Consider the following 12,616-nt stretch of genomic DNA (forward strand, 5'->3'; position numbering starts at 1 on the left):
AATTGCTGTAACACTCTTATCCAAAATGATGGCAAATGGAGTGTCATTTATAAAAAGTAGTGATGGGCTAGAGAGGGATTTGAATAAGTTGGAAGCTGGTGGTGAGGTATCAAATATTGCTACATGGACTTTAAAAATGGATTAGGAACAATCATATATGTGAAGATTAAGCATCGATTTTTTTTTTTTTAATCTTGGGCAAATCTCAATAGAATATAAGAATAAAAAAAAGCTAATGGAGGTTTGAAAAAAAAAAATTGGAGGTCAAGGAAGTAGCTGAACACTGAAGTAAGTGGGAATGGAAGCTATACAAGAATGTTGTTGTGCGTTTGAAATCGAAATCGCCTTTCGTTTTGGTGCGTGAGCTGCCTTCTGTTTCATTTTGGTCTGTGAGAATAAGATTGGGGCATGGTGAATGAACAGAGGTCGCTCACTTCAGGAAGGAGAAATTAAGGTTAGGGAGAAGTGGACGCACGGAGAATGGAGAAGGGAGAAGCCTCTCGATTTCATTCAGTCAAAACGGTGTGTTTTGAAAAACTAAATGAAACACATTGTTTCACTCAGTCCCACCTCCCCCATTTGGTCTCTCGATCTTCATCTCTCTTTTAAATGAAACACACCGTTTCATTAAAATGATGTGGCGATTACACACCAGTTGAGCGGGCTGGTTGCATTCAGAATTTTTCTAAAAAAATACTTAAAAGAAAATGATCAAAAAATAAAATAACTTGAAATGCACTTGGATAGGAGATGGGTAGTAGTTAGAAAAACACTTAAAAACAACCTTGATGAGTTAGCACGAGATGCACCTAATGTCTGCCCCACCATGTCAGGGGTGAAGTCAAAAAACCTAACTCACGTCAGGGTTATTTTTGGAAGTCAAAAAACCTAAACTCATATTTGTGGTGTTTTTGAAAGAAACATAAAAAATTCTAAAAATTGTAGAGAGAGCTTATGACTTTGTAGAAATCAAAAGGTATTAAAGATGTAACCAATACGATTGAGTCTCATTTTAAACATATATTATAACTAAATCGGTATATATCACTTTTGAAAATTGAATAATTGATATCGAACCGATTCATTATTGAAACCGGCACTTTTGGTTCAGTCAGATTTTAAACATATATTATAGCCACTGCTTTCAAGAGAAAAAGTAGTAAATAATAGTGAAAAAGTAGTAAGTAGTTTATGACTAGTAGTGAATATTTTTAAATAATAATGAAGTAGTCCGACCTCCAGTTTAGCTCTCTATCCAAACCAGATTGAGAGCCAAACCAGGCCTCAAACTACTTCACTTACCAAATACAGTCTTCTTTTCAGGTAGAATAAACTTTATTATTTCATAATAGGACATTACAACTTTGACCTGATATACGCATAATACAAGCCGATTACTGTTTTTAAGGCTCCCAATACATAAATTTCTTTGTGACTGACATGGTCTAGTCTATTACTGTAACTCTCTACATCAAAATCGTCTGTGAGACAACATTCTTTCCGAAGATAAATTTAACAAACCCCACATTTTGTCCTAAGACAGAATTAAACAACCTCACACTCTATCTAAGAAGGAGTAGAGGACACACTCTATGAACAAAATCCAAGAGATTATGTGGTTTTGTTTTTCTAAACCTAAAACAAAGGAATTAATAAAAACGTAAAAGATATATGAAAAAATAACAAATTATAATTTGGAAAGCTGTAGATCTGCATTTTCAACCTTAGAGGAAATAAAAAAAATGCAAACTCAAATACTGTGGTGGCACGTGAGGGACACACGCCACCTTGGAAGTATGGAGGAATGTCAGGTCTGAAGAAACTGATGGTCTTGGTCCCAAAAAAGATGAGTGTGGCGGCAATGGAGCTCCCATTGCGGTGGTGCATGGATGTCATGCGTGCATTTAGGGTCGCGCGTGTGGCTCACATGCCACTCCATTCGACGAGATTCTTTATCCATCTGAAGGATCGGTGCCTTGGGAATCTTGCGATGAGGAGCATGGTGGTTGCCTGGCTCCGGAGAACAACAGATCTGCATTTTACCCTATTGTGAACGAAAAAAATAAACAAAACCAAAAAATAAAATAAAAACTAGAGGGAAGAGGGAGGAGAGATAAGGGAGGAATGGTGGAGGGAGGGAAGAGCCAAAACTCCACCCTCTCCTTTGGTATGAGCATTTTTAAGGGGGCAGTTGTGTACCAAATACAGTCTTAATGGTAATAACTTCACCATTGAATTCTTTTTAGTAACCATAGTAGGGTTGAACAAAAATAAAAAAATTGGACTCCGACTTTGACTCCGCTCCGGCTCCACTCTGACAAGTCGGAGTCGGAGTCAGAGTCAAAGTTTTTTCCCCTGGGAAGTCGCAGTTGGAGTCAAAGGTGTTGGTGGACCGACTCCGACTCCGACTCTGACTTTTCCCTTTGACTCCAACTCCGCCTCCGCCTCCGATATTGTACATAGTTTATAAAAATATGTGTTTTTCTATATATTAATCATATAAATTTTATAAAACTATATGTTATATAGTTAGTTAAACTCAAAAATATACTAGCATGAGCTAATTATTATAAAATAATATATTTATAGTATAATATGTATATACTAAATTGATTAATAATAGTTTAGTATATATAAATATCATACTATTACAATATTACTACCATGTAACACTAAATTACTAATGTATAAATATAATAACATGTAATACTAATGTATAATAATATGTAATACTAATGGATAAATACTAATGTATAAATTTATAATAACATGTAATATTAATATATAATAACTAATGTATAATAACATGTATACTAATGTATAACCACTAATATAATAACATTAAACATAGAATACTAAGTCTAGTACATAATTAAGTTAGAAACTAATATAATAATATGTAATACTTTAGTAGAATAACATGTAATTAAATACTATAGTATAAGTCTATAATACTAATAGCCTATTAAATACTATAGGAATAACTTATAAGTTAGAAATTAGTATAAAATATTATATTGAGTTTGAAAAGGCAGTGGTTATATCCCAACGCAACACCTAGAGGGGGTGAATAGATGTAAACTAATTTTGATTGTCTATTAAAAAATATTGTTCAACAGACAATTAATCAATGGAACAAATCACACAAATAATCAACAAAAATAAGCAAGGGTTACCGCTCGAGCTCCATGTTGAGCAAGGGTTGAGCGAACTCTCTGTCTAGGTTACTGCTCGAGCTTTAAGTTGAGCGCATGTCAAGCAAACTCTTTGTATGAGTTTCGCTCGAGCTTGATGTTGAGCGCCTGTTGAGCGAACTCTCTGTATGAGTTCTACTCTAGCGTCACGTAGAGCGCATGTCGAGCCAACTTTCTGTATAAGTTCTGCTCGAGTCATGTTGTGGTCACTTCGACCCCCTTTCACTTTAACCCACTTCAACACTTGTAAAACGGTGCCATTTTACGTGGTGACTTAAACCCACGATTCCCTTTCTCCCCACCTTCCCTAACTCTTCCAAAGCCCTCTTCAATTCTAACCCTAGGCACTACTCCCCTCCACCCCAGCACGACCTCTCTCTCAAAATCCCACCGGCGACCGCCCGAGTCCATGACCTCTCTCTTAGAGTCCCACCACACAGTCTCTCTCTCTCTCTCTCTCTCTCTCTTCTAGTAAGCCCATATCTCTCTATTCTTAGTTCTCCCTTAGACGTTTATCTCTCCATCCCTCTCTTCTTTTGTTTTTTGATTTTCTCATAAAAGTTTACAAGGTCTTGAGGCTAAAGAAGGCTACAAAACTGCAAGAACTAAAGAAGGATAAAAAATTTAGGGGAGTGTCATCCCGATATCAAGGTGACTAGTACTGATTTGATTTCAACATGTAAATGAATCTATTTCGTGAATTTATTTCGTGGTGCTTTGTGAATCTGTGTAGATGGGTAGGTGCCTAGGTGTTTGAATTAAAATTAATTATTAATCTATGAATCTGTGTAGTATTTGAAGAAAAAACATTTACGTGGGATTTCACTACAAAGGAATTAGTTTGCTAGGTCACAGACTGCTTTAGCTTAGGTAGTTGAAAATTATATATAACATCTTCCATTTTTTTTCCTCTCAACTATTGTAATGAATAAGTTTAATTAGATATTTGGTTCTATTTAACAAATCAAATAGTTGCCCACCAATAAGTTTGTGTATGTGTATTTTATAATCTATTTGGCATGTAGAGTTTATGTTTTTTGGACTCTTTTTATGGGTATGATTTGGGGCTATGTTAGTATGATTTAATTACATTTGGGGCTGTGTTTTTGTATGATTTCAGTAGGTCCAATTTATGTAGGTTTAGTTTGTGAACATGTGGCCTGTCTTAATCATAGTATTTTGTTTGTGTGTTGTGTTCTACTTCTTAAACCATGAATATAGAAGGCACAAACACTTCTACATCCACATCTGCATCTTGTCCTGGCATTCCAGTACCACAACAGCCTATCGATGTTCCCATAATCGAAGAGTCTAGTGGATCAATATACTCTTCGGTAGGCCCTCCTAGTACCTTCCATTCTTACCCTCACCCTCCACCTTGTAGTAGAAACCCCAATAATGGGTTTAAGGTATGAGACCACTTCATATGACTTTTCGGTGATCCCGAATAACCTATAGCTACTTGTAACCATTGTGGGAGGCAATGAAAATGCCATCCCAAAAGGTAAGGCACTTCGGCCAAGAGAGCACACGTCAAACTTTGTCCAAAAAACCGTATGAGTAAATTGGAAAAGGGTAAAAAATTCTTGATCCTGGAAGCAAGAAGTGAAGGAGGAGAATGGGAGAAGAGTTTAAGGATGACTAAGTATAATGAGAAAAAAAAACTAGGACTTCCCTTGCTAGGATGGTAATAGTGGATGAGTTACCCTTTAGGGTTGTTGAGGGCGAAGGGTTTTGAGAACACAATACATCCCTTGATCCTAAGTTTCTTATTCCTTCTAGATTTACCGTAATGAAGGATTGTATGAGACTATTCTTGAGAGAGAATGATAGCTTGAGGAAAATATTTTTGTCAACCAAACAAAGAGTGTGCCTGACCACCGACACTTGGACTTCTATCTAAAATATTAATTACATATGTGTCACCATTCACTTTATTGATAGTAGTTGGAAGTAGCATAAGCGGATCATTACATTTGTTTGGATTAGCAATCACAAGGGGCAACAATTGCGAGGGAGTTGAAGGAGTGTATGTTTGACTGGGGCATTGACAAAATCCTCACAATTAGGGTAGACAATGCTACCTCTAACGACTTCGCTATTGATTGGTTGAGAATAAGGGAAATAGGAAGTGAGGAGTGTGTTGCGGATCACGAGTTTATTCACATGAGGTGTAAGTCAGATATTTTAAACCTTATTGTGAGTGAAGGTTTTAAATCATAAGGGTTCGTAATTTGATTAAGAATGTGAAGTTGTCTCCCCAAAAGCTTGCCACTTTCAAGTCTTGTGTTGATAGGTCAAAAGTTTCATGTTCTAGTTTCTTGGGTATTGACGTGCCCATTAGATTGAACTCGACTTATCTTCTGTTGGACATAGTTGAGAAGTATCAAAGAACCTCTCAACTTCTACTTGATGAGGATCCCTACTCACAAGTTTATTTGTCTGAGGATGGGTCTGGGAAAAAGGGTCTAGGAACTCCTAGGGCTAATGATTAGGAAACCATAAGAAACTTTACGAAGTTTCTTAATGTATTTTATAATGTCACCTTGCATATTTCTGGTACACTATATGTCACATCAAATATGTACTTGCAAGAGCTTATTAATATTCATACAAACTTGAACACTTTTTGTGACAATAGTAATCGATGCTTAAGTTCAATGGCTTTTAGAATGAAGACAAAGTGTGATAAATATTAGGTTGATTTTCAAAAGATAAATCGGTTGTTGTTTATTGCTGTCATTCTTAGTCCATGGTATAAATTGATTACTCAAACATATTGGTTCAGACAAACATTGAGCGATGAGAGAAGTGAGGAATTTGTTGCACTCCACAAGAGGGATATGAAATATTTGTATAAACAATATATTATATTTGGTGGTGGGTGTGTAACTAGATCTAAGTCAACTCCTTGTAGTGAAGGTAGTGCATCAATGAGGAGTAGTAGTACATGTACAATTGATCCCTTGCCCTTTTTGAAAAACTTCCATTAAGAGCGGAAATCAGCATCCTTGATGGATTGTAAGTCGGAGCTAGAACTGTATTTGTTGAAGGATGTTGAGGTTCCTATTGAGAGTTTCGACATTTTAATTTGGTGGAAGGTCAAATCCACCAAATATCCAGTTCTTGCTCTAATGGCAAAATATACTTGGCCATTCCGATCACCACCGTAACATTTGAGTTGGCATTTAGCACAGGAGACCGTGTCTTGTATCCTTTTAGGAGTTCTTTGGCTCCTAGAACTATAAAGGCTCTTGTGTGTATGCAAAACTGGTTGAAGTCCACTCCTATATGCTTGAGTCAAAATTATTTGGATAACATTGATGATGTGGAGAGCTATAAGTTAGACTCAAGGTAATGTATTCAGAGAAATTTTTTAGTTGTTATATATGTTGATTTTGACTTTTTGTGGTACTAACCTCATATACTTTAATATCTTAATGAAAATTAACCACCAGTGTGGTGAGCTTACTTTGTGAAGATGATTGACGTTTGAGGTACTTACTTGGCAATAACACCACGATTGAGGTTGTGATGTTTTTAGCCTATTATTTTGTTATATATTGCTCATATTGGATATGTTGTTGCTAGCTGTGCTGCACAATTATTATTGGCTTTAGACAAAAGGGCTAAAGGTCTATAGGACACATGAGACCTCAAACGAGTTAGATAGGTTTAATTTTGTGAAAAAGAAAATTGCATGAAGTTTTCGGCCAGCTAGTATATATTAGCTTATGATTTTTCTACATTGATATATTATGTAGGTCTAAAAATATTTTTCTAGCTAAAATCTTTTCATGTTTTTTTCAGACACAACTTGGAAGTTGGAATAGCAGTGTCCCTTGGAACATTTAAAGTAATTTAGTTCATTTGTTGCCTTGTTGGGAAATTATATTTGTTGTTGGAAACATTTAATTTTGCTGGTACTTAGAAAATGTTGGGTTTCTTTTTTTGTCAGAATTGGAACTCAGAAAATGACAGTTGTAGTTGTTGTAAGAAAATATTATTATGATTGATGTGGATGATGGGTGTGGTCTTGTGGGTGATTTTAGATGTGGTTGACGGATGATGTGTGGATGTTTATTGTAATGATTAGTTGGATGTGGACGATGGATGATGAGAGTGGATGATTATTGTAATGACTAGTCATTTTTAATTTTTAATTTTTATTTTTTTGAAGCATGTTACTTGTTTTTATTTAGTTTTATTTTTTGTTATGCTGTTAGTAAAATTGAAGCAAAAGTGAATTATTTACATTAGATTGTAATTTTTGAAACAAATAAAATTTAAAAGCTCACACAAAAAAATAAAAATCTTTTCTAAAATGTGTACTAAATATGAAGTTGAAAACAGCAAAAAAAAGCCCAAAATCCAACTCCTCTATGACAAGTCGTAGTTGGAGTTAAAGAGGAGGATGAACATCTTGAAGTCGGAGTCAGAGGATGGGCATACCGAGTCTGACTTGGTCGATGCTTAGCCCTAAACCATAGATGATTTAATCTTTTATTTCTCTTGAACAATGCTCAACATCCTCATTCAGCTTTGAATTCCTTAGGAAGGGAAAAACATCTCAGTTGTTGCATTCTTCTATCTGTTACAGACTGGCTAACTGCATTGGAGCAAAACCTTAAGAACCTTTTTCATGGATGGTCTGTTAGAAGGCTGTGTGTCAGTACAATAGAGTGCAAGTCTAAAAACATGATACATTTCATTCAAGTGACAAGGTTCCTTGACCTCCTTATCCAAGGCATCAACTATTAGTTTTCCATCTTGAATGTGTCGCAATGCCCATTCGGCTAGGGGTGCGTGTTCATCACCATCATTGGCTTTTCTTGCGGTTGTCAGTTCCAGAAGGATAACCTCGAAGCTATAAACATCTATCTTCTCATTAATTCTTGTCGTGCGAGCATACTCTGCATTTCAATTCAACAACACAAGTTAAGCCAAACTTTTGGCGAAAAGAGCTATGTAGCCAAAAGAGCCAGCCACGATTGACATTATAGTCGATTCTCCCTCCTTGATCAACATGTTTGCTAGACCAAAATCAGCTATGTGTGCATTGAAAGTAAGATCTAAAAGGATGTTGCTTGATTTCACATCTCAATGAACAATGGGTAGTGAGCAGTCATGGTGCATATAGGAGAGCCCCTGGGCAGCTCCACTGCTATATGCAACCTCTTGGGCCAATCTAAGACAACATGATTAACTGAACTTGAAAAGGTTGTTGCTCTATTGCTCCTATTCAACCGGCGATCAAGGCTACAGTCATCCAAATACTCGTAGGCAAGAAGTTTGGACTTTTCACTAGGGATACAATAGAGCAACTTCACTATGTTGGCATGTCTAATTGAACTAAGTATTTTGACTTCTACCAGAAATTCTTTCTCAAGCTTTTCTTCTAGCTTTCTATTATTCCAAATCTTCTTCTTATCAACAATATCACATGAATGATGAACAACAACAAGATATACTTGACCTGATCCACAAGAACCAATTAGGTTATTTTCTGTCAATCCTGACAAAATGTCTGATTCTGTGAAATTCAGCTTCTGGAATGAGGTGAGCTTCCATGTCAAATGCAATCCATGCTTTCCGTTTTTGTAATTTATGATCACAAGAATGAAATAATTAAACCTAGAAGAATTGTTACCACCAAACCTATAATCCAAGCAATTAATTGGTAAGAAGTTTTGTTCAACTTTTGGCTGCGCGAGTTACAGTTCTTGTTCTTGAGGTTAAGGGATCGAGATAGTCTTTTAGCACAAAGACTAGATTGTTCAAGAAGCTGTAGGCATATGCATCATTCTCGAACTGACTTGGGATGCTTCTAGTCAGATGATTTGAAGACAGATTGAGGTGAAGTGAGCTTAAAGAGGCCAAGTTTTGATGGAATTAGGCCAGACAACTGGTTTTTTGACAAGTCCAATTCAGTAAGGCATAGTAAGGAACCAAGTTCCTTTGGAATTTGTCCAAAGATTGCATTTCAGTTGAGGTTTAGAGTATCCAACGATTTCCATGAATTAATATCTAAAGAAAGGGAGCCCGAAAGTTGGTTTCGATCAAGCAAAAGAATTGTCAAACGAGAAAGCTCTCGAGGAACATGCCATTGAAGTGGTTATTACTAGCCATGAAAACCGACAAATTTCTCAAGTAAGACACTCCTTGTGGAATTTTACCCTAACACCTATTGTTTTTCATCTCCAATCATGAAAGCTTCCTTGCCAATCCCTCAGGAAGCTCGCCTGTAAAAGAATTATCACTTAGTGTTAACACTTTCATATTCGATGATGTCCAAAGACCACTTGGAATATTCCTAGAAAACCCATTTTTGTATATCTGAACAAATTCTAAACTGCTGCAATTTCCAAGTGAGTTGGGCAACTATCCAATGAGCTGGTTTTCAAAAGCTGCCACTCCCACCAACTTCCCATTGTCACACAAGTGTTCTGGCAATTGGCCTGTAAGCTTGTTTGTTGAAACCTGAAACTCTTCTAGCATAGAATACCTCCCAAATTGTGGAGGCAAAGTCCCTGAAAAATTATTGTTAAATAATTTGAGATTTATCAGCTTCGGAAGACGACCAATGCTATTTGGGTTTTTTCCAGATAGTTGATTGAAAAACAAAGCCAGACTCGTCAAATCTTTGAGCTTTCCAAAATCATCGGGAATTGTCCCTATCAAATTATTTTCTTAGAGATCAATGACATCGTGGTTCAAAGTCTCAACCACTCGAGGAATCTCCTCAAACAAATTGTTTTGTGAAGGAAAACAATCTTTAGATTCTTTGGCATAAACAAACTGTCAGGGATCTTCCCAGTCAGGTTATTTTGTGAAAATCCAATTGCTCCAAAGCTGTTATTTCTCCGATCGTGTTTGGGATTTCCCCGATCAAATTCGCCTCGGCCATCCATGAAAACTTCAGTTTCTTCAACTTTCCAAGCACCGAAAGCAACGTTGGCACTATCTTAGAATTACTGGCCAATCCTAGTTCCTCAAGATTGGACAGGTTTCCAATTTCTAGCGGGAAAGAACCAGTAAATAGACAATAGATAAGCATGAGTTTTCTCAGTTCTGTTAACCGCTCGATAGATGCTGAGATGTTACCGTTGAAGTTGTTGCCTCCGAGGCTGAGCTCTCAAAGCCGAGACATGCGGTGAATATCATCGGGGATTGCACCATAAAAGTAGTTCTGTGAGATGTCAAGAATTTCCAGCTTGGAACAATAGTAGGGAGCTCTTGAGAACTCCATTGTGTGGAAATTTTTATTATAAACATCAAATATTGTGAGGTTCTTGAGGTTGCAAATGAAGGGTGAGACTGTTCCATTGATGTTATAATCTCAGAAGGATAATCTGATGATAGAGCCATTGGAGCAAGTGATCTCAGGCCAGGACCAATGGGAGGAGGAGTTTGTTGGAATCCAATGTTTGAGACATTCTGGGTTTCCCTAGAGTTTTTTTAGGTTTAGTAAGATTCCTTATTCTTGAGCACTGAGCTGGGAGTTTGCATGGCTAAGAAAGTGGAAAAAGGTACTAAAGTAGAAAGAGAAATGGATAAATATTAGAGTAGTTTTCTTCATTACATGAGGTTGAGTTCTATTGCTTCTGGCTTTGGTTCGAACCCAAATCTCAACACAGACCTAATAAATAGATGAAAATTCGAGAAAGATAAGAAAAAACACACCTGATAGTACCATCTACTAATTTTCAAGCTTCGAATCAAGGAAAATTTAGAGATGGTAACATCAGATAATTTTCCATGGAAAATTCAAAGATGGTAACATCTGCTAATTTGTTGACCAATAATTGCAAGTTTAGTCCAACATCATTGCTGAGATGATACGGTTATGTGGGCTTGGAACTTTCCATACCTATTACGTAAATAAGAACCAAAACAGGGGATTCTTAAAGAAAACAATCGTTTTTAAAACAAGATTAGTAGATTTACTCATATGTTTAGAACCAAGAGGATAGTTTCCTAAGAACTATCCACCTCCCTATTTTTTTTGTCATTTTTGACATTGCAACCCATAAAAGAATGTTTAACATGATTGGAACATGCTTCAAATCCTTGTTTTCATATAAGAACTCAATTTTGTAGTATATTTCTTCTTCTATTCACTTGAAAGGAACACGATTAAGCCGTTAATGATTTTTAAATATAGCAGCCAAATCTTATTTAGCATGAATTATGTTTACATGTCAAATGGAGCAGTTAAAATAAGCAAAATGATTTGTGCAAGTTTAGGTCGTAAAAATTCCGTACAAATCCTTCAAAACAGAAGTTGTAGAGAGGTCAATAATTTTTGCACCATGAAAGTAGTTTTGTGAGAGCTCAAAAATTTCCTACTTGGAACAATTGTAGAGAGCTCTTGGGAGCTCCGTTGAGTGGAAACTGTTATTATAGACATCAAATATTATAAGGTTCTTGAGATTCCAAATGAAGGGTGAGACTGTGAGTTTGCATGGTTGAGAAAGAGGGAAAAGGTATTGATGTAGAAAGAAATGGATAAACGTTAGAAGTTTTCTTCATTATAGGAGGTTGAGTTACTTTGGGTCTGGCTCCGATATGAACTTTGATCTCAACAATGAGCTAAATCCATTGTAAATCCAAATTGTAAATCCAGATTCTGGATTTTAAATCCATTATCCCGATCAGGTGTATCCAAATTTTGCAACTCAGGTTTCATGCTAGAATTTGGTTTTTTGGGTTCTGAGCTGGGTAGGAAAAAAATCCAATCTAAATAAACAGTACTATTTTTTATTATATTTTGTATAGAAATTTAAAAAATATTATAATAATAAGATAAGATTAAATTATATCATATCATTTCTATATCCAAATGGCCTCAAGGAAAATTCAAGGAATCTTACATCTGCAAAGTTTCCACAGAAAGCTTCAAACTTGACCCAATGTGAATAAGGGAAAAAAGAGGAAGAAGCAGTATTCCAACCCCACTCGTGGAAGATATGGTAGTAGACTTATATGGTAGTAGACTTTGACTCGCTTTGGATGATGTTGAGTTTGTTGTTTGTATCCGCACTTTCCCAGGAACTTCACGACTACGATATCCAGTGGATCCAACACCTTCATTCATTGGATAGCGTCATATCTGTTTTTACAATTATTCTCAATTGATCTCAATTCATCTCAACTAATTATTAAATTTTTTAAAATTCTTTATACAAAATAAAATAAGTAATTTAATTTTTTTTAAATTTTAAAACAAAAATAATATTAAAAAATATATTTTAACAATATTTTATTTAACTTTTAATTTTTATTCTAACTAGGGGTGTAACCGGTCAGGTCCAGTCCAGTTTTGAACAAAATTTAGAACCGAACTGGTATGTACCCATTTTGTATTTTTCAAAACCGATTACGTATCGATTACCCTCCTAAACCGGTACTTTCGGTTTTAC

General features: G+C 35.9%; 1 pseudogene; it reads right to left on the bottom strand.

Moving 5' to 3' along the window:
* Nucleotides 1–7,799: 7,799 nt before the first annotated feature.
* Nucleotides 7,800–12,291, bottom strand: LOC121253530 (annotated as a pseudogene).
* Nucleotides 12,292–12,616: the final 325 nt, after the last annotated feature.

Source organism: Juglans microcarpa x Juglans regia, chromosome 2S, assembly GCF_004785595.1.
Source record: "Juglans microcarpa x Juglans regia isolate MS1-56 chromosome 2S, Jm3101_v1.0, whole genome shotgun sequence".
Classification (NCBI taxonomy): domain Eukaryota; kingdom Viridiplantae; phylum Streptophyta; class Magnoliopsida; order Fagales; family Juglandaceae; genus Juglans; species Juglans microcarpa x Juglans regia.